Below are 22,569 nucleotides of genomic sequence, written 5' to 3' on the forward strand. Positions count from 1 at the left end.
CGAGATGAACCGAGGACCGTTCATGTGTGTGGGTGCCTCTCAGGAGCGGGGAGGTGGGGGTGTGGGTGGACGGACGTGTTGAGGGTGATGGATTGCTGCAGGGAGTGGACTCAGCCTACTGGGAGGAGTGGGAGAGGGGAAAGAACTGGAGGAACGGCGGAGTCCATTGGCCTTTTCTTGGAGAGCTGGAGATGGAGGTTGGTTCTGTCCTGATGGGAGCAGGAGGACGGGTAATGGAGGCTGCCATGCCCAGTGAAGCCCCATGGGGGCAGCCATGCTTTGTGGTTTGTGGTGAGGCACTGAGCCCCAGGATACTGACTATTCCCTTTTTTGGGGAAAGAGGGGAAGAGGATGCTCCTTAAGAGCTTCTAGGGGAACGTTTCTGCCTCCAGGGGGTTTAGGTGAACAGTGTGTGTGTGTGTGTGTGTGTGTGTGTGTGTAGGAAGGTTAGCATATTGGAGATTTTCAAGAGAATTCGTCTCCAGGACACTTCCCTCACCCCTACATCCACACACAGTATCTTATGATCCTCTTGGTTTCTCTTGGGCCTCAACTCCCCAAAAGGGGGGCACTCTTGTCAGCAGCTCACAAACATGTGGATATCTGCTAACTGAAGACACTCTGAAGACTTCCCCAGAGGAACGTTATAGAAGGAACCCTCAAATTCCAAATCCTTGAATATTGGAGCTGGAAGAGAACTTACAAACCATCTGATGCCGTCTTCCCCAACTTGGTCTTGGAGAGTAGACACCTTAAGTGAAGGCCTAGCTTCGTAAGCCTCTGAGGATCCCAGCACCTGGTGTGGAGACAGGACTCATGCATTGCCTAGAGAAGGGAGAGACACAGCAGAGTCAAGCGGTGGGTGGTGAGCTTTGATGGTGAACACCTGGGAGCCCAGAGGTGGGTAGGAGCCTATAAAAGAAGGCCCCTTGAAGGAGTGAAGCTAGAGCTGCATCTTTAAATGGGGAAAATTTATCTTTTGTGTTTTTCCTCCTGATTATGAATTTATGAAAATGAAGAAAAAATATATTGGGGCTGGGTGTGGTGGCTCACACCTGTAATCCCAGCACTTTGGGAAGCCAAGGCAGGCAGATCACTTGTGGCCAGGAGTTTGAGACCAGCCTGGCCAGCATGGCGAAACCCTGTCTCTACTGAAAATACAAAAATTAGCTAGGTGTGGTGATGCATGCCTGTAATCCCAGCTACTTGGGAGGCTGAGGCACGAGCATTGCTTGAACCCAGGAGGTGGAGGTTGCAGTGAGCCAAGATTGTGCCACTGCACTCCAGCCTGGGCAACAGAGCAAGACTCTGTCTCCAAAATATATATATATGGATGGAACACTGTGACATGTTGGTCTACAGGGGAGCAAAGCTACAGAGGCCTGAATTTCCTGAGGTTTGGAGGGCAGTGAAGAGATGAAGAGGACAGCTCTGACCATTGTTGGAGCACAGTGAGCGCGTAGGGCAGAGGGGTCTGGCTGCAACAGAAAGTATCTGGCAACAACAGGAGGTATAAAGCTGGAACCCAGGGGAAAGAAACAGGATTGGGCTCAGCTTCGTAGTAGTGAGGATTAGGCAGATGAGAACACCCAAGGAGAAAAGGAGAGAAAAGAGGGTTTGGGGGGGTAGGTGTGAACATGCCTGAGAGTCATTTCACAGGTAAATAGGAGTGGAACTGAGGGCGGAGTTCAGTGAGAGAGAGGGAGGAAGAAGGACACAGGAGGGGTGGGAACCAGGGTCACCTCTGAAGAGGGGTTTGAGTGCAGGAGACAGGAGTGAGGCCCTAGTGAAGGTCATTAGAGTTGGAGATGAAGAGGTCAGCAGAATGGTAGGGGTTAGAGGGTGAGTTGATGGAGAGGAAATGGGGGCACAGAAAGTGTAAACAGCTATAGGTTATCCTTTGAGAAGTACACAGGACTGGAGACAGGTTGGTGTTTTGAAAAGGAAACTGCAGCAACGCTTTGTTAGCCAGGGGGAGAGGAGCAAATCTGTAGACAGAGGACATAGGAGAAGGGGCCACTGGAGAGGGGGAGATGGAAGCTACCAGAGAGAGCAGACACTTGAAGGAGCTGAGTTCCAGAGGGAAGGGGGGACAGGGCCTGGAGGAGGTTGAACCCTCAGAGAAATGGGGAGGAGGGGAAGTCATGGGGTTCAACCTGAACCCAGGTTTTGATCTCCTAAAAGTAAGAATAAAGGTTGAGGTTGGCTTCTTCAGATAAGGGTGGCCAGGGTGAGGCTGGCCTGGACGGACACAGAGGGAGGGGTGGAAGTGCTGTTGTGAAGAATTTGTTTGGGAGTCAAAGGAGCAATCTAGGCGTGTGATGTACTGCCTGGTAGGGCTGAGGTGCAGTGCAGCTGGGCTGGGATTTGCCTTGGGTGAAGCTGATGCTGCATCTTGGGGCAGGATGGAGCAAGCAAGCCATGGTCTGACCTGATTACAGATGATAGGCTCAGTGCCAGGCTGAGGAGCCTAGGGGCCAGGACACGATGAGGACAATGAGGGGCCTCCCTGGGGAAGGGAGGGACAGCTGCCAGAGCCTGGCCCAGGAGAGCCCGATAGACGAGTATGGGCAGCCATGCGGTGTGTGGGGTCAAGAGCCTGGACCCTGGACTCAAGGGCCTGAGTTCAAATGTGAGGCATTGTCATTGTCATGATGTTTAAGTATCTGAGGTAGGCTCTGAGTGGAGGGAAGGACAGGAGGAGGTCCAGAAAGGGAGTGCTTGCTTCATGCCAAGGAGTGTTCTATATTCACGAGTCCTCTCTGAATCACCGTGAACTAGGCACTATTTCATCATTTTACAAATGAGGAAATTGAGGTTCAGAGAGGGGAAGTAACTTGGCCAAGGTCACACAGCCAGTTGGTGACAGTTGGTTTTCGAAAGGCTTTTTTTCTGTTGCTTTGATAACAGTCCCTTCTGAGAAGTGGCTCCAAAGTCTGACTTTCTGCTATGCCTTTTCATCAGCTACTTACTAGGTAGGTGACCTTGGGCAAGTTACTTAATTTCTCCCTCAATTTTCTCATCTGAAAAACAGGGATAATAGTAACACTGTCTCATAGGGTTGTAATGATAATGAATGAATATATGTAGAGGATTTGAAACAGTGTCTAGTACATAGAAAGTGCTGCTTAAGAGGGTGCTGCCATTGCCAGCATCCTCCTCCTCCTCCTCCTCCTCATCATCATCATCACTCCTTACAGCCTCCAGCCAGAAGCTAAGGACTTAGAGGCAGGTGAAAGAAAGTCCTGAGGCATATTAGTCATTTAGAGAAGGTCCCGTGGGGAAAGGCGAGAGCTTAGCATCCAACCAGTGGTTCTCAACAAGGGACATTTTTGCTGTAACAGTGGCCTGGAGGAACTACTGACTTTTTTTGTGGGGGTGGGGAGAGGGAGCAATGGGGTGGGGCAGCGGGGAGTTACTGACTTTTGGTGTCAGGAGCCAGGAGTGTTAAAAGTGGTCGTTCATACCCAGTTGAGAGTGTGGAGAAGTTCAGCGGGAAAGGGTGCTTGAGATTTAACTCCTCAGAAGAGTTGCAGCTGCAGCTATTGGAGCAGCTGGAAAAGGTATGGAAATGAGCTTGGAGGTCTGTGAGGGGCTGGAAAGAATCAGACTTAGGAGGCAGCAAGGCTTCCTGGAGGGGAGGGTGGGGGTGAGGCAGGCTGAGGACAGTAAGCAGGGGCAGTGGAGAGCCATGGGGTTCTGGATGAGGGACATGATGTATTTGGGGAGATCACTCATGCAGCCAGGGAAGAGGTTGGGTTAGAGAGGGAGAAAAAGGGGGCCCATTTGGGGATTGGGAACAAACCCTAAGGTGGTAAAGACACCTGGGCTGGTCTGGGGTTTGGGGTTGGAGTGTGCAGATAAAAGGCCACACTGAGGCACATTTGAAGGAAAAGTCCGTGTGAAGATGAAGGAGTGGTGAGTGGGCTGGGCTGGCCCTAGCAGGTGCATGACCTGGGAAGGAATTCTGGGAGAGGTGGGCTGGTCGAGGACTCAAGATGATCACAGTAAATTTCAGGTGATGCTGGGGAGTCTGGGAGCTGTCTAGTGAGGGGCTAGAAATGCCAGTTGGAAGTTAGGACTGAAGTACCAATTTGGGAGTCATTATTCCACATCTATTGAGTACCCCTGACACTCAATACACATATAAAATAGGGCCCCTTCGAGGGCCATTCCTATGGGGTTGCTAGTTGAATTTGAAGTCTTGCTTGCAGATGAATTTGTCATAGGAAAAAGCGGAGGGGTAAAGCACTGGAAACCTGCATCCTAAGCCTGGCTGGGCCCCTTCTGCATAGGGAGGGAGGGAGTGAGGAGAGAGCTGCTGGGAGAGTCAGCGAGAGGTTGGAGAACTAGGAGAGGGCATTGCCAGCGCTGCCGGCTGCAGGGAAGAGGCCTAGGAGCTGGGAGAGTAGCAGGGTGGAAGCCAGGAACAGTGGAGCTGCTGAGAGTGAAGATGACTCAGGGGCAGGAGGAATTTGGGAGTTCAAGGAGAGTGGACCGAGTCGTGGTTCAGGAAGCAAGTTGAAGAGGGTGTGTACATGAGAGCGGGGCGGTGGTGGGGTGCAGAAACACTGAGGCCTGCAGAGGGGAAGGGAGCAGGAGAAGAGCGTTTCCCTGAACTAGGGTTCACAGGGAACCACCCCCAACCTCAGCCAACCTCAGGTCCAAAGTAGTGAATTTCTCCAGGCTCTATTCTCTGACTTCCACCTCCCCGCAACACACACACTTGACCCCCAATTTGAGGCTATTTCCTCTGCCCTGGCCTCAAGGAACATGGAGAAAAATAGCCCGTGTCCTCACTCATCTGGCTCCAGGGGATTCCCTGCCTCCTCTGCCCTCAGCATTCCCTTCCCTAGGAGAAAGCTCTGCTCCCGTAAGGTGACCTGACTTTAGAGTTTTTCCTATTTGCCATCCTCAGTGCATATGGGCTTTCAAACAGTGTGTGGGCCACCCTGCATCTCCCACTTCCCCCAGTCATCATCTGCCACTGCTATTCAGGCCCGACTAGCCTTTTCTTGGCTGTTGCTTTGATCACAGTCCCTTCTGAGAAGTGGCACCCCGAGTCCCTCCCCCACCAGCTCCCTGGTCTCTTTGAGTCTGTCACCGGAGTTAGGAATCTGCATGGGATGTTGAAAACTCCTCTCCTCTAGGAATCCTCCTCCAATTGGGCTCATTCAATTCTTATTGCTCCTTTCCTCGGTTGAGTCTGCAGATATGGAGTCCACTTAGATAACTTTGCAGATAAAAAGCAGCTCGTGCTCTGCTATCTGACTGGGAACCATTTTTGCCTCTATTGCATTGTAATATTCTGTAAGGGAGCTAGAGCTCACCTACTCCAGGAGTTTCCAAGGATATTTTTAACCTTAGAACCTTCAATTCTGAATGTACACACACACACACACACACACACACAGAGAGAGAGAGAGAGAGAAAAGCAGAAATCCATTGGCTGAAATTTACCCTTGCTCTAACCTTTGCCCATAGCAACCTTAGACACTCCTGAGAACCCTTAGAGCTCCATGGAGCACATTCTGAAAGCCCAATTTCTTCACTTACAGATGAGAAAGGCCCAGAGAAGTGAAGGGACTCTCCCAAGGTCACACAGCAGGAGCAAAATTGGGAATTGGGATTCCCCCAATTCCCAATTCTAGCATTCTAGGACTTATCAACATCCAGCCAAGCTCTCCCTCTAGTGTTTTTTAAAAATGTAATTTGTGTTTTTCATTCATTCACACAGCAGGTATTTACTGAGCACCTACTATGTGCCCAGTACACAGTCTGCCCTTAAGACTATTAGGTACAAGTCCTAGGAGTCAATGGGAAGCAAAAACAGACACTGTCTGCCCTCATAGGGCTTTCAGTCTAGTGGTAGGGACTGAAAAACTTCATGTGTGAGAAGTGCCACAAAGGAGAGATCAACGGTATGATAAAGAGGGCTCATTAATGGGGGATTTAACTTAGTTAGAAAGTAACCCACAGCTGAAAGCTAAAGGTAAACTAGGAGAAAAGCGAAGATTGTTCCAACAGATCCAGCAGCAGCACATGCAAAGCCCCTATGGCAGCGGGGAGTGAGATGGGGTGAAGGGGTGAGAGAAGGCTGGTGTGGCTGGAGCTCCAGGAACCATGGCCAGATGGGCAGGCAGGGGCCACATACCAGATGGGCTGTGCAGGCTGTTAAGTAGTTCTGGGGCTTTATTCTAGGATTAGATTTGTGTTTCAAAAAGATGTCTCCAGTTGCAAAGGTAACTGAATGCCCTGTCCCCAACCCCGACGGAGGTGGGTTCCTTTCATTCCGTCTCCTTCTTTGGTCTGCTTCTCAGACTAGTCACGTTCTGCTTGGGACATTCTTAGAAGGGCTTGTTTCCACTTTTTGTGCTATATCTATTTCAGCTCTAAGGTACATATGTGTGTATCTTAGTCTGTGAATGTATTGCCACTGTATCATTCAATAAATATTAAGTTATTAAATGCCACTCTGAAGCAGATACTGTCAAATTATCATTATGGGCAACGAACATCATGAGTGATTGTGTGTCTGTGTGTGCAACGTTGGTGAATTGTGTCGTGTGTGAATGTGTTAACCATGTGCTCTAAGTGACTGACCACATGGGTAGCTGTGTTCTTGTATGGTTGTTGGTGTAAGTCTGTTGTAGGTGTCATTACGTGTGACTGTCATAGTGGGTTTTGTGTGTGACTTGATATGACAGCATCACGTGGCTGAGGTGGTGCGTGGTTGTGTGTGTTACTGTGCAGTGTGAATGTATGACTGTCAGCATGTGTGCCCTGACCGGGTGACGCTTGGTGGGTGTGAAGCGTCTGTGGGTGGCACCGGAGACCCCATCTCCTGCTGTAAATCCAGAGCCGAATGAGCTCCCACCGGACTGTTGGGGGCGCTCTTCATGGCCTCTGGGATGATTAATGCAGGCGGTGGAGCCTCTCTGCATGGGATGTTGGAGAGCAGGAACCTCCCCCGCAAAGCTGGAGGGGAGAGGGGAGATGGGGGCAACCTGGGGGGCCAGGGCTGGCCAGACAGGGCCAGATTAATAAAGAGGGACCTGGGGGAGGGAAGGCCAGGGCGGGCGGCTGCGGCGGGAGGCGGCCGAGATGAAAGTGTCCCGGCTGGCGGGCAGGCAGGTGGCCTCTCCTGGCCCTGTCAGCACTTTTTAATGTCCCCTTGGTTAGAATGTGTGGGAGGAATGGGGCGAGGGAAGCGAGAGCTCACCTTTCCCAGGCCCTGGAGGAGCGGGCCGGGTCAGCTGCTAGAAGTGGGTTTTTTTGGTGGGGCGAGAGGCACGCGTAGGTGTAACTGAGAGGAAGAGCCTGGGCCATGCCACCTCCCTCTCCCACTAAAATGTCACCTTAGTTCAGTCTGTCTTGGACAGGCAGGATAGGGCAGCAGCTGGGGAAACAGAAAAGCAGAAGGGACATAGAAAGGGATGGCTCTCTGTGTGTGTATTACTGTCCAGGGTGTGGACCGGACCTGCGCAAATTAATGCATGTGAGGCCGAGTGCCTAAGAATGTGTGAGCAAGGCAGTGTGTGTGTGTGTGTGTGTGTGTGTATTCAGCTCTCTGCGTGTGGGAATTTAAATGGTAAAGCAGGAGACTGGGCCCTGGCTTGGCGTGCTGCTCACGTTCGGCTTTGGGTAGGGCCTTTACCCGTCCTGTGCTGTGTTGCTTGTCTCTAAGTCGAGATAAGGATGTCTGTTTCACAGGATGAGTGTGAGGCTTCAGTCGGTGGAAATGTCTGACTGTAAGTCTCTAAGTATGCAATGTCATTGTTAATAATCGAATGCGGGTGTGTTGGGTGACTGTGTGTGATGATGTGGATGTGTCTGGGGGCCTGGGGCTCTTTGTGGGTCAGTCACAGTGGGTGTCTGGGTGAGAGGACAAGGCTGTTAGTGTGAGCTCTGTCTGCCATGAGTGCGTTGTGAGTGGACAGGTGTGTAGATGTGTGTTTGGCAGTTGTATTGAATTTTGTGGATGTATTGGTGTGGATCCAGAAGTGGTGAGTGTCAGTCTTTGTGTGCTTGTGAATATCTGTGTCCTTATCATTGTGTGTAACTGTTTGCACTGGATTCCTTTGTGTCTCTTGGGGTACATCCGAGTTGCCCTGGAGACTGAGATGGAGTGTGTGCTGGCTGTGTGGGGGATGTGTGGGGATGGGGTTGGTGTGTCTTTGTGCCCTGTGTGTGTCCCAACATGAGTGTGGCTGAATGTGCCTTTGTCTCAGTGTTGTGAATTTGATGGCATGTGTGGTGCCTTGGTGTGGCTGTGTGTGACTGTGCATGACTGTGTGTGACAGCGTGTGTGTGCGTGTGTGTGTTTGGTGAGCGGCTCTGCTGCCTTAAGCACCTTTCGAATACATTGGCCACAGCTCATTGAATCCTTTAACAATCTGACTCTGCTCTTCCCCGTTTTTTCTAATTCAGTTCCTCTTATTACAAAAATAAAAAATAAAGCGCTGCCCCTTTCCAGTGGCTGGCCCTACGGAGCCCCCGCCTCGGGACCAGCCTCGTTTCACTCCATTTCGGAGAAAACGGGAAGTCGGTAATTTTAAAAAATATTTTCTACTTTATTTGGGATTTAATGTTCTTACAGAATCCTGCTGCCTCCCTCTGCCCCCCCACCCATCCACCCCCAGCCCCGCATGCAAGAGGCGTAATGGCCCGTTCAGCATATTAGGGGAGCCGAGCGCACGCGTGTGTGCACACTTGGATAAAAACACACAGAGACCCGCAGCAGACACACATACAAATACACAGCAGCTCAAACGTATACTCAGAAACAAACTCAAGCACTCTACCCTTATGCCACTCAATATTCACACTGAAACACCATGCAAAGACAGAGACCCATTCCCAGATACTCCAAAGGGAACGAGAACCAGGAGCACTGTCAGAGGAGAACCTCTGGAGACATGAAGGAGGCAGGTGGTCAGAGATAGGAGGAAGGAGAGAGACATGTTCACGGTGAGAGAGAGTTTGGAAGCACCTTTTATGCTGTAAAGGAATGTGAATTGAGTAGTCCAGGGGAATGAGTCGGGGGGTTGATCCCTGGGCCAGGTGTGCACCATTTTGTACAAGGGAACACTGTATGGTCAAGAAATGATTACTCAAGTTCATGCAGGGAGTCAAGACGTGGGGCTGGGTGCGGTGGCTCACACCTGTAATCCCAGCACTTTGGGAAGCCAAGGAGGGCGGATCACCTGAGACCAGGAGTGTGAGACCAGCCTGACCAACATGGTGAAACCCTGTCTCTACTAAAAATACAAAAATTAGCTGGGCGTGGTGGCTGGGGCCTGTAATTCCAACTACTCAGGAGGCTGAGGCAGGAGAATTGCTTGAACCCAGGAGGCGGAGGTTGCAGTGAGCCAAGATCGTGCCACTGCACTCCAGCCTGGGCGACAAGAGCGAAACTCTGTCTCAGAAAAAACAAACAAAAAACGGTCAGGCGCAGTAGCTCACGCCTGTAGTCCCAACACTTTGGGAGGCCAAGGTGGGTGGATCACAAGGTCAAGAGTTTGAGACCAGCCTGGTCAACATGGTGAAACCCCATCTCTACTAAAAATACAACAATTAGCTGGGCGTGGTGGCATGTGCTTGTAGTCCCAGCTACTCGGGAGGCTGAGGCAGGAGGATCACTTGAATCTGGGAGGCAGAGGTTGCAGTGAGCAGAGATCGTGCCACTGCACTCCAGCCTGGGTGACAGAGTGAGACTCCCTCCCAAAAAAAAAAAAAAAAAAGTAGATGTGGGAACAGAAATAAGGAATCCTTTGCCCTCCTATGGGGGCCTCAGGCCACTAAACACTGTGCGTGTGTGTTTGTGTGTGTGTAAGATGTGCTTTTGAACGACGCTGGCTTAAGTGCCATCCACATACTAGGATCAACAAATGTTTGCAGAGGCTGGCAGTACCTGACGCGGCAGTGTATGTCTGCAAATGTATATTTGAGGAGTTGTGTGTGCACACGCATGGGGGGATCATGCTTGTCCTATTCAGTTCCGTATCCCCATCACTTAACAAAGGGCTTTGCACATAGTACTCAATCAATATTTGTCCAAGCATGAATGAATGAGTAGAATCCCTCAGGGATCTCAGGTATAGGAGGGCCTGATCACCACTGGTAGAGACTGTGGCAGCTCAGCCTCTGGGTGGGGCCTGGGAAGGTGAGACATAGTAACTCTGGCCAACTTGCTGCTGTCGCTGTTGCTATGAGGGGCCCTGTGGTCTGTGCTCTGTCTAATGAGTTTCATGAGTTATTTCAGACCATTCTGTGTGGCGGGCGTGGTGGGGGGAAGGAAACAAAAGACCTGTCCACTTGTTAAACATGGGACAGGTAAGGGAGAGAAGGGCAGTAGTGGACGGAAACTCAAGATGGATAGGTAGCGACAGATAGGCATACTGACGAAACACACCAACTGTGGATATATTTATTTCTAGATAGACCAAAAGACAAATAGAGACATAGATAAATAGATGTACAGATAGACACACAGACTGACATGAATAGGCAGGCAGGCAGACAGTCCTGAGGAGTGACTGACAGATAGACCAACAGACAGGCAGACAAATCGATAGACAGACAGATGGACAGCTGGTTGCACAGAGAAGATGGATGCATAGCTCAGGACACAGAATGGAGCCAGCTCTGCTGATGGCCTACCCTGCAGCCAGGCCCCACGTTCCATCGTTCTTTGTGAAGGAACCCACTTTCGTGGGTTTGAAGTCCAATGCTTTGGAGAAAGTTGAACCCTTCACTTGCCCAAGAGGTGACTCTTAATTGTTCTAGGAAAATCATGGTAACTCCATTCATCTTGGATGGGTGATTTGGGAATGGACATATGATACAATTTTTTTTTTATATACAAAGTTTTGCTCTTGTTGCTCAGGCTGTAGTGCAATGGTGCGATCTTGGCTCACCGCAACCTCTGCCTCCCGGGTTCAAGCGGTTCTCCTGCCTCAGCCTCCTCAGTAGCTGGGATTATAGGCATGCACCACCACACCCAGCTAATTTTGTATTTTTAGTAGAAATGCACTTTCTCCATGTTGGTCAGGCTGGTCTTGGACTCCCGACCTCAGGTGATCCACCTGCCTTGGCCTCCCAAAGTGCTGGGATTACAGGTGTGAGCCAGCACGCCTGGCCTATAATACAATTCTGACCATTGATATGTGGGAGGTAGTCTATTACGGAGTCTTTTGGGAAATTTTACCTCAGTCTTAAAAAGGGATAGATGGAAGGGATGTGCCCCCTCCCTCCTTCTAGATTCTCGACTTTGCTATGTGAAGATGTAATGTGTTGGGTGGCTCCAGCCTTTTTGACACCCTGAGGTTCAGCCTGAGTTCAAAAGCTGACATGCCAAGGATGACAGAGAAGAGATGTGAAAGGAATCTAGGTGCTGGTGATGCCATGGGGCCACATTAATCAGAGAGATAAACAGGTAAACTGAGGAGCTGACAGTTGGAAAGATCATCAGACTCTGAGCCTCTGATGTTTATGTTTAGCACCTGTTACATACTTGTTTCTATTGACTGTGTGATTTTCTAGTTTGGGAAAACCATTCTGTCTCTACATCTCTGTCTCTGTCCCTTCCTCCCTCTCTCCTCTCTCTGCCCCCTTCTCTCCCTCTTCCCCTCTCTTTTCCTTTTCCCTCTCCCCTACCCTCTCTCTCTGCCTCCTCCTCCCCCATCTACCTGCTTCTGTCTCTAAGAGTCCCCATACCCATGGCTCAGCTCTGCCTCCCATAATAAGGCATTTACTTGTGTGTCACAGGCTGCCTCTGAGCAGGGCCTGGGTTTGGGATGATGAGGGGAGAAGCTGGGAACCATGGGAAGGCAGAGTACCTCCTTCCACCCCCTACCTCATGCCCGGCGAGCTCAAGCAGTCTTTCCCCCAAATCCATCAACTAAGACCTGGCCTAGGGTTCTTTTCCTGACCACTCCGTCTTCCTTCCTGCCAGGATTCCAAGGACCTGGGGTTACACCTCTGAAGTAAGTCATCTTTGAGACCTGTTCACTTTTCAGGCTTGAGTCCAGCCTTTGGACTTGCTTTTTTTTTGCAATGGAGCCTCGCTCTATCACCAGGCTGGAGTGCAGTGGCACGATCTTGGCTCACTGCTACCTCTGTCTCCCAGGTTCAAGCGATTCTCCTGCCTCAGCCTCTCAAGTAGCTGGGACTACAGGCACCTGCCACTGCACCCAGCTAATTTTTGTATTTTTAGTAGAGACAGGATTTCACCATATTGGCCAGGGTGGTCTGGAACTCCTGACCTCAGGTGATTCATCCGCCTTGGCCTCCCAAAGTGCTGGGATTATAAGCATGAGCCACTGCGCCCGGCCGGGACTTGCATTTTTGTTATGGGGCATGGAAATGATGGCAAACAGATGCCATCTGTTTGCAAGGGCAGGGAGGACCACCAACCCCCTACAAAGAAACTTGGCTCTCCCCGTTTTTGTGTTCATCTCAGTTGTTGGCCACTTTATGAATCTCTGAGTCTCTTAATTCAACAAATAAATATCAAGCTTTTACTCTGTACAAGGCACTGGCTGGTGCCATGGGAAACAAATGAGAAATAAGATACATTCCTCTTCTGGAGGTATCTTCTCTTTTTCTTCTTCCCTTTGTATGTATCTCTCTTTGGGTGTTTCTTTCTCTTAGTCAACTGATCAAGAAATATTCATAGGATAGGCACTGTACGCCATGCATTTGGGCTCGCTTTCCTCCTCTGACTCCGCCCTCTCTCCATGCCGTCAGCACTCTCCCTGCACTGTCCATCTCCAGGTCCCACTTACACTGCAGCAAGATGATGAGAGTTACGTGCTTTCCGAGAACAGGAAACCCCGAGGGACCGATGACTCTTTGATGGTCCCCTTCTCCTTTCATTCAGGATAATCAATCTGTCAGGGGACCAGGGGAATGTAGGAGATGACTTCACAAGCATGCAGGCAAAGGGTGACCCCAGGGTATTCCTCCTGGCTGTTATGGCTTCCCTCCTCATCTTTGCCCCCCATCTCCTGTTGCCTGGCTATTCTTTCTGAAGCATTATTCCAAGCAAGTGCCCCACTGGCAAAGATGGTTCAGTGTGGCATTCCGAGCTCTGCACCATATGGGCCCAACTCGCCCCTTCCAATTCCTCTACTCCCACCCCCCACAAGACCTTCAAGACTGGCCACCTTCCCTGACAGCCAGCAGTTTCCTGCTTCGCCACCATCCACATTATATTAATACAGCTTTTAAAGCCACGTTTAGAAGTCACCTGTTCCAAGAAATCTTCCTTGATGCCCCTACAAGAGGCTCCAACTCAGACCCACAGGCACCAAACACGCCCTTTTATACATGCACACTGACCTGCCGACAACCAAGGTTGACATCAGTACCAACAAGTTCATGGCCATGTCTTGTGCTTTCCACCCTGCCCTGGTCAGAGTTCCAGGCTCCTCCGGGCTCGTGGACAGCTCACCCCCAAGACTCTTTCATATTCTGAGTTCCACATTCCCCTGGGCCCCAGTGTGTCCAAGCAAGCCCTGGAGTGTCCTTTGGGTCGTGGCCCCAACCTGTTCCCCCAATCTTCTTCATTACCTGCCTAGACAGTGGGCATCTTCCTTCCTCCCCTGCCCTGCCCTTCCTCTTCCTCCTCCTCCTCAACATCAACAAGTTTCCTTATAACCTACTATGTGCAGGGTATAGTAAATAACAGTAGTGGATCTTCACTGAGGACTTATCACATGCCAGCCTGACCTATACAATCTCACTTCGTTCTTACAACAACCCTAAGCGGCAGGCACTATTATTATTCCCATTTACAGAGGAGATGATCCCATTTCACAGATAAGGCCCCTCCCACACCTAGATAACAGACTCTGGAGCCAGACTGCCCAAGTTCTAATTCGACCTCTTTCTAGCTGTGTGACCTCGGGCAAACTACTGAGTTCTGTGATTCACAAATATTCCTCTTGCTCCAGGCTCCCATTCTTCGCCTTCTTCAGCTCCCTGGACAGGCTTTCAGCTGATGTTTAGACCCTTAAATGACTTTGAGACCCTTAAATGACTCTTCCTCAGGGTCTTGACCCCTAGACAGCTCATTGAATGTGGCTCTCAAGGCTACATTCTACTTAACTTCTCTGTGTCCCATTTCCTCAAGTGCAAAATGAGGTTAATACTAGTATGTACCTTGCAGGATTGTTGAGGACCGAGTTAGAATAGAGTGCTTAGAACAATCCCTGGCATAAAGTCAGTACTATACAAGCAAAAGTTACCATTTTATTATTATTTTGGCTCTGTGGACTCAGGATTCTCAAGTTTAGAGGAAAAGAGCTAACAGGTACCAAGTGGCCTCTGTGTGCTGAGGGTCTTACAGATGGTATCTTAATGAAAAACAAACCAAACCCTCATGAGAAGGGATTGTCATGGCATCTCTTCCACAGATGAGGAGATGAAGGCTTCAGGTAGTTAAAGTTTCTTTCTTTCTTTCTTTCTTTTTTTTGAGACAGAGTCTCGCTCTGTTGCCTAGGCTGGAATGCAGTGGCCCGATCTTGGCTCACTGCAAACTCTGCCTCCCAAATAGCTGGGACAACAGATGTGCACCACTATGCCTGGCTAATTTTTGTATTTTTAGTAGATGGGGTTTCACCATGTTGGTCAGGCTGGTCCCGAATTCCTCACCTCAGGTGATCTGCCCGCCTCAGCCTTCCAAAGTGCTAGGATTACAGGTGTGAGCCACCATGCCCAGCAAGGTAGCTAAAGTTTCTTACCCAAGGTCTCTGCCAATAAGGGGAAGATCCAGGAATTGAACTCAGATTCATTTGCTTCTAAAGTCATGCCTTTTCTAAGACACAGTGCTATTTCTTTGATGTGAGGATCAGGGATTGGGATTTGGAATTTGGAATTCAAGGATGTGAGGTCCGAGAGTGCTCATGCTTTGGGTGTTCGTATTATCACAGCTGAAAGCGGTGTTAGTGTGAGTAACTTGTTTTCAAAGTGGTCACAGTGTGTGACAGGGTGTTGAAACCTCACAGATTCAAGGCTCTGGCCTCACGGTCTAGTTTGGGGGTTGCTGGGGATGGGGCTTGGGAGTACTGGAGGACAGCAAGAGTCACCAAATTAATGACTCACCTGGGGCCAGGAAGTCCAAGGCCACCTGGAGATGAATTATCTAATTAAGAAGCTGTGAGCAGGTGAATCGATGAAGGCAGAAGTTTTGTCTTGTATTGCCCCATGTTTAAAGAGCTACCCCTGGGGCTAGGGCTCATGGGGGACTGCGCCTTTTTCTGGTAGCACCCCAGCCCTTTATCAGAGTCTGCAGGGAGCTCAGAGCCTAGCTGGGGGGACGTGAGCACTGGGGGCTTCACAAGGAAGCAGATTCTGAGATGGAGATTAATATGCAGGGAGCTCTGGAGATAAGAACCTGTGGAAGGGAGAGGAGGGAGTCGGGTTGGGCCAAGGCTTGCCCTCTGGGGTACTCTGGAGCTGGAATGTCCCTTCAGCTTTTTCCCAAGTTGTGGCCAGAGGGCTCAGCTTTTATACTCTGACACTGATGGGTCAGGGATAAGGGTGGGCCCAGGAAGTGGGTGTAACCTTGGGCCAGGGAGCTTTCTTCCACTGAAGCCATTCTCCTATGGGAGCTGACAGCTGAGGCCTGTCTGCTAGCACTCCCAGCAACTGGTGATAAGTCCCTCATTGAAGGGGATCTGAGTGGCACGTTGTAGTGTTCACCACAGGCACCGACCCAAACTGGAGAGAGCAGAGCATCAAAGAAGGTTTCAGTGTGAAACAATGCCTGGGCTGAGGTTAGAAGAATGAGTAGGGGTTACACAGGCCACAAAAAGTCCAGAGGGGAGACAGAGAGAAAAGGGAGTTTCTGGCAGAAAGACAAGTATATACTAAAACCCAGAGGTAAAGATGGCACAGGAGAGGTGGATAGGTCTGCTGGGCTAAAGAATTTGAGTCGTTGTATTAAGGGGATGGGGAGCCCATAAAGGATTTTAGGACAATATATGACATAATTAAGATTTGCATTATGGAATAAACCTAGCACTGCCTGTTACTTAATAGCTGTGTTGCTAACAAGTTACTTAACCTCTCTGTGCTTTGATCACCTCATCTGTGAAATGGGAATAATAATAGTGCCTGCCTCTTAGGGTTGTTGCAAGAATGAAGTGAGATTGTATAGGTCAGGCTGGCATGTGAAAATGCCCTTAGTGAAGATTCGTTACTGTTATTCACTGTAACAGACTGGACTGGGGCTGGAGGAGACCACTGGAAGGCAGAGTTTGAAGGCTACTGCTGGGTACTGCAGAGAAAATGAAGGCCACAACTAAGGCAGAAGCAGTAGATGAGGCCAGTTGAAAAACTCTCAAGAAAGAAAACTCACAAGACTTAGCGATTGCTTAGATGAAAGGGGTGATGAAAACATGGCATTCACAATGACCTCCAGGTTTCCAGTTTGGGTGGCTGCCTCTGGGAATACACAAATAGATTGGGGCAGGGAGATTTGGTGAGTTCATTGTAGATGAGTTGAGATTGAGATTCTTGAGGAACTTCCAGCAGGAGATGCAGATATTCCAAGCTGACCTCTGAGGTCTGAATGGAAAAAAGAAGTGCCAGTGTGGTCAAGGGAGCCCTGGGCCTGGATGAGGTCGCCAGGCTGAGTGTGTGGGAAGGAGGAGGTGTGGGCTGCGGATGGAGCTGTGGCAACACAGTCATTAAGGGGGCATGTGAGTGAAATAGAAGAGTCCCTAGAGAAGAGGAGGAAACCTGGAGCTGCTGTTGGCATGAGAGCCAAGGGAAGAAGGAGACCTGAGGAGGTACCAGCCAGCACGGCTCAACGCTACAGAAAGCAAGAAAGAGAAAGATGGCAGAGTCTGCCTAAGAGGGCAAGAGGTTCCTGGTAGCTGACTTTGAGATGAGTACTTCATCAAAGTAGTTGGTGGTAGGCAGGTTGTGACAGTTTGAAGAATGAAGCTGAAGCTGAAGTTTGCCCATTTCTAAATGGACAGACCTGTGGATAGAGAGATTCCCAAGGGTCCATGTTGCGAGCAGTCCAAATGCGGTCTTCCCAAATGACCTTTATGTGTGCTCCTTCTCTCATGTTTCTGGTCACAGGCTGCCTTTTATCTCTGTCCCTGCCCTATCTCCTCTACTGGTCTGTAAGCTCCTTCAAAGGAGGATCTTCATCTGTCTTTTCCCTGTGCCAGTGTAGAACTGGTGATCAGCAGTTGCTTGGGGAGTGAATGAATGATCTGTGTTGAGACTATGAAGCAAGTTCCCTGGTTTGCAGACTGGTCAGTCAGCAGAGAGGGAGTGAAACTATGTTCTGGAAGAAGATGTATGATAGGAAGATGGGTGGCTGAGAATATGGGAAGGTGTGAATCAAGAAACTTAGGGAAAAATAAACACAGCTGACCTCTGAGAAGATGTTCTTAACCTTTTTAGATCCTGGCCCTCTTGGAGATGCCATTGTAGATAATGGACACTTGCTCAGAAAATACATCACATTCTTACCCAGTCTGCACATAAGTTTAGGAGTTTCACAGAACCCGCAAGACCCACCATGGACCTGTCCAGTTGGTTCATGGATTCCAAGTCAAGAATGTGCTTTCAAACATGGAGTGCCTACCAGTCCTCTGACCTTGGGTACATCAGTTACCCCCACTGGGCCTCTGTTTCTTTATGTGTAAGATGAGGAATCGTGAGGTTGAGGTGGAGGTGGAGAGCGTAAAGACACTAACAACTTTGCCAGTATCTGGTGCAGGTATTTTACATACCATAAAGATTCTAGCCTGTTAGTGGGTAGAATTTATCTCCATTTTGAACATAGAGAAAGAGAGACTCAGTTCAAGAAACTTGACAAAAGGTACACATGAGTAAGTAAAGGAGCCAGATTCCACCCAGGTCTCTCTGACTCCTAATCCTGGCTCTTTCTTATTGACTGTGGGGCCTACCAGGCACAACATTTTCCATGTTTGTCTGCTCACCTTGACATAGTTAATGCACTAATGAACATGAAAACTATTTGGAAACTAGAAAGCAGTTATGCAAATAGAAGGTATCCCATTGGTATCATCACTATTAATCACTCTGTATCCTGAAGTCCCTTCTTTGGCATCTGTTACATTCCTTCCCCTAACCCCAGCCTGCTACTTCCTTGTTTCTGTCACCTGTTCCTCCTTCTCCTCCAATCTCCTGAGGGTGGGTTTTCTCTAAGTCTCCACCTCTTGCTTTCTGTTCTTTACTCTCTAAATCCCCTCTTCCTACAACTTCAACCTTTGACCTCCAACCAGGTAACTCTCAAGTTTGTACTCTAGTCCAGAGCCTTATTTCAACCACCTGCTGGGAGTTAGCGATTCTCAGACTTTACTGTGTATCAGAATCACCTGGAGTGTTTGTCAAAGCACAGATTGCTGGGCCCTAATCACAGAGTGATTCAGTAGACCTAGGGCAGGGTCAAGGAGTATTTTTTACAGCATTATTAACATATCATTGATATATAATGAACTGCATATCTTTAAAATAAGCAATTTGATAAGTTTTGACATGAATTCATCCATGAAAACAACACCACAATCCAAATAGTGAACACTACCACCATCCCCTCGGAATCTCCTTGTTCTCATTTGTAATTCCTTCTTTCCTCCCCTCAACATCCGAACACATCTCCAGGCAACCATTAACCTGTTTCTGTCACTATAGGTTAATTTATATTTTCTAGGATTTTATGTAAATGGAATCCTACGTATACTATTTATTGTTTCTGGCTTATTCTATTCAGTATAGTTATTTTGAGATTAATCCACATTGTTGCATGTATCAATAGTTCATTCCTTTTTATTACTAAGTAGTTATCTATTGTATGAATATACAACAATTTGTATTCCTGTTCACCTGTTGATGGACACTTGAGTTGTTTCCAGTTTGGGGCTATTACAAATAAAGCTGTTAAGAATATTCATGTCAAAATCTTTGTGCTTTTATTTCTCTTGGGAGGGGAATGGCTAGGTCATATAGTCAGTATATGTTTAACTCTATGAGGATCTGCCAGACTGTTTTCCAAACTGGTTGCACCATTTATACACTCACCAGCAGTGTATGAAATTTCAATTGCTCCACATTCTTGTCAACATCTAGTATGGTCAGTCTTAAACTTTAGCCATTCCAGTGGGGATGTAGTGGTATATCTTTTACTTTGCATTTTCTTAATGAGCAATAATATTGAGTAGCTTTTCAGGTGCTTATTTGCCATTCATTTGTCTTCTTAGGTTAAGTATCTATTCATATCTTTTGCTTATTTAAAAAGTTGGATTGTTGTCTTTGTACTTTTTTAATGTGTTCCTTATGTATTCTAGAACACAAGTGCTTCATTGGATATATGTTTTGCAAATAATTTCTCCCTGTATGTGGCTTCCCTTTTCTTTCTTTCTTTCTTTTTTTTTTTCTGACAGAGTTCCCTCTGTTGCCCAGGCTGGAGTGCAGTGGCATAATCTCAGCTCACAGCAACCTCTGCCTCCTGGGTTCAGGTGATTCTCTTGCTTCAGCCTCCTGAGTAGTTGGGACTATAGGCATGTGCCACCAGCCCCAGCTAATTTTTATATTTTTAGTAGAGATGAGTTTTCACCTTCTTGGCCAGGCTGGTCTCAAACTCCTGACCTCAAGTAATCCACCCACTTCGGCCTCCCAAATTGCTGGGATTATAAGTGTGAGCCACAGTGCTCAGTCACCTTTTCATTTTTTAAAACATCTTTTGAAGAGCAAACATTTTAAAATTTAAATCCAATTTATTGATTTTTTTTTACGTTTGTGCTTTTTGGGGTCACTTTTCTTTTTTTTATTTTTATTTTTATTTTTGAGACACAGTCTCACTCTGTCACCCAGGCTGGAGTGCATTGGTGTGATCTTGGCTCACTGCAGTCACTGCCTCCCAGGTTCAAGTGATTCTCCTGCCTCAGCTTCTTAGGTAGCTGGAACTACAGGTGTGCGCCATCACATCTGGCTTTTTTTTTTTTTTATATTTTTAGTAGAGGCAGGGTTTCCCCATGTTGGTCAGGCTGGTCTCAAACTCCTGGCCTCAAGTGATCGACCTGCCTCAGCTTCCCAAAGTGCTGAGATTACAGGCGTGAACCACCGCACCCAGCCTGGGGTCACATTTAAGAAATCTTTGCCAAACCCATCACTAAGATTTTCTCCTATGTTTTCTTATAGAAGTTTAATGGTTTTAGCTCTTATATTAGGTCTATGATACTTTTCTAGTTAATTTTAGTATACAGTGTGAGGTAAGGGTTGAGGTTTATTTTTGTGTGTGTGTGTTTGCACATGTCTATTCAGTTGTTCCAGCATCATTTGTTGAAAAGACTATCCTTTCTTCATGGAATTGCCTTGGTACTTTTTCAAGAATCAATTGATCATCTATGTGTGATTTTATTTCTGGACTCTTTTCTGTTCCACTGATCTGTTTTTCTGTCTTTATACCAATATCATACTGCACTGAAGTATCTCTATAATCTTAAAATTAGGCAATGTAAGCCTTCCAACTTTATTTTTCAAAGTTGTTTTTGCATTTCCATATACACTTTAGAATCCATTTGTCAAGTTCTACAAACAAAAAAAAAAGCCTGCTGGGATTTTGAGATTGCATTGAATCTGTAGATCAATTTAGTGATTATCAGCACCTTAACAATATTGAGTCTTCCAATGCATGAACATATTTCTCCATTTATTTGGGTCTTCTTTTACTTTCTCTCAGCAATGTTTTATGGTTTTCAGGATACAGGTCTTGTACATTATAAATTAAATTAATCCCTAAATATTTAATTTTTCCTTTTTTTGAGACAGAGTCTTGTTCTGTCACCCAGGCTAGAGTGCAGTGGCCCGTTCTTGGCTCACTGCAAACTCTGCCTCCCAGGCTCAAGCGATTCTCCTGTCTCAGCCTCCTGAGTAGTTGGGATTACAGGCGCCTGCCACCATACCCAGCTAATTTTTGTATTTTCAGTAGAGACAGGGTTTCACCATGTTGGCCAGGCTGGTCTCAAACTCCTGGGCTCAAGTGACCCACACACCTCGGCCTCCCAAAGTGCTGGGATTATAGGCCTGAGCCACTGTGCCTGGCCAATATTCAATATTTTTGATGCTGTTGTAAATGGAATGTTTTAAACATCTCTATTTACTATCCTATTGTTTATTGCTTTAATATATGGATATACAATCTGTGTTTGTTAAAACACACTGATTGCTGGGCCCTAACCCCACAGTTTCTGATTCAGTAGGACTCGCATCTAATCTATGAATTTTCATTTTTAACAAATCCCCAGGTGATACTGATGCTGTTTGTCTGGGAACCACATGTTGAGAACCATTGACATAAATGTTTTGCCTAAGCCTTTTGTTCCAAACCAAGCTCATTGCCTTGCCTCAAATAAGCTCTTCTACTGATTTCCCTCTTTCCAGAAATGGCCCTACCATTCAATTCCATGTCCATTGGTCAACTGTCTGAAGTTTTCCATTGAAAAATCAATCTATGGTTTACTTTAACACTCTCACATCCAATCAGCTGCCAATCTAATAATACACTCCTGAAATATGTCTCCCCTCTGTCCCTTTCACTTTCTATTGCATATCTTCATGACTTCCCCCCTTGACAAGTAACATTGCCTTCTAACTGATCTCTCTGCCTCTAATCTTTCTACTGCAATCTGTTTTCCACACTCCAAGACTAATCTTTCAAGTCAACAACTTGCATCGTACCTGTCTTCTGCTAAACAATCCACCACAGGGCTCCCACTTCCTACCGAATTAAGTCTAAACTCCTTACTCTGATGTTGCAGAACTTTCCAATTGCCAATTCAGTATCCATTCTCTTTTTCATCTTTGGTAATAGAACTCATATCTTATCTAAAGCAATATGCCCAGACTTTTAAGAACTTTATTTCTCAGCATCCCTTGCAGATAAGTGCCCATGTGGTTAAGTTCCAGCCAGTAAGATATAAATATAAGTTGTTAGGTACCACTTCCTGGAGGATTCTATAAAAGTTCCATAAAGAAGGTAGATAGTTGGATAGATTGCCTGTCTTTCCTTTCTTTTTGCTGCCTGCCTGGTGCACTGGAGCTCCAGCTCCATCTTGGACTATGGGCCAGCCTTAAAGATGGAAGCACTTGCTGAGAATCTACAGAGTCTGGGTTCCTGGTGACAGTAGAACTGCCATACGAATCCCAGATTGTCAAAGTCTGAACTTATTATACCAGAGTAACATAAACCCTTGTGTGTCTAAGCTATTGTAATTTGACTGCTTGTAGTCAACTCTAATCCTTATTCACCTTATATCCAAAGCTCTAAATAGTAACCCCAGCATAATTTCCAGCCTCTTCTCATTCTATCCCTTACAAATACACATATAGCCAAACTTCACTGTTTTTCTAAGGAGACATCTTTTGCTTTTCTGTCTCTAAGTTTTTGCTCATATCATGCCCATTCTCCATGTCTATCTATTGAAGTGCAACTCAGATGCCCCTTTCTCCAAGAATCCTTCCTTGATTCTTCTACTCAAATGTGATTTCTCCTGTTTCTGAGCTCAGAGTATTTTTGAT

Source organism: Pongo pygmaeus, chromosome 8 (genome assembly GCF_028885625.2).
Source record: "Pongo pygmaeus isolate AG05252 chromosome 8, NHGRI_mPonPyg2-v2.0_pri, whole genome shotgun sequence".
In the NCBI taxonomy this organism is placed as follows: domain Eukaryota; kingdom Metazoa; phylum Chordata; class Mammalia; order Primates; family Hominidae; genus Pongo; species Pongo pygmaeus.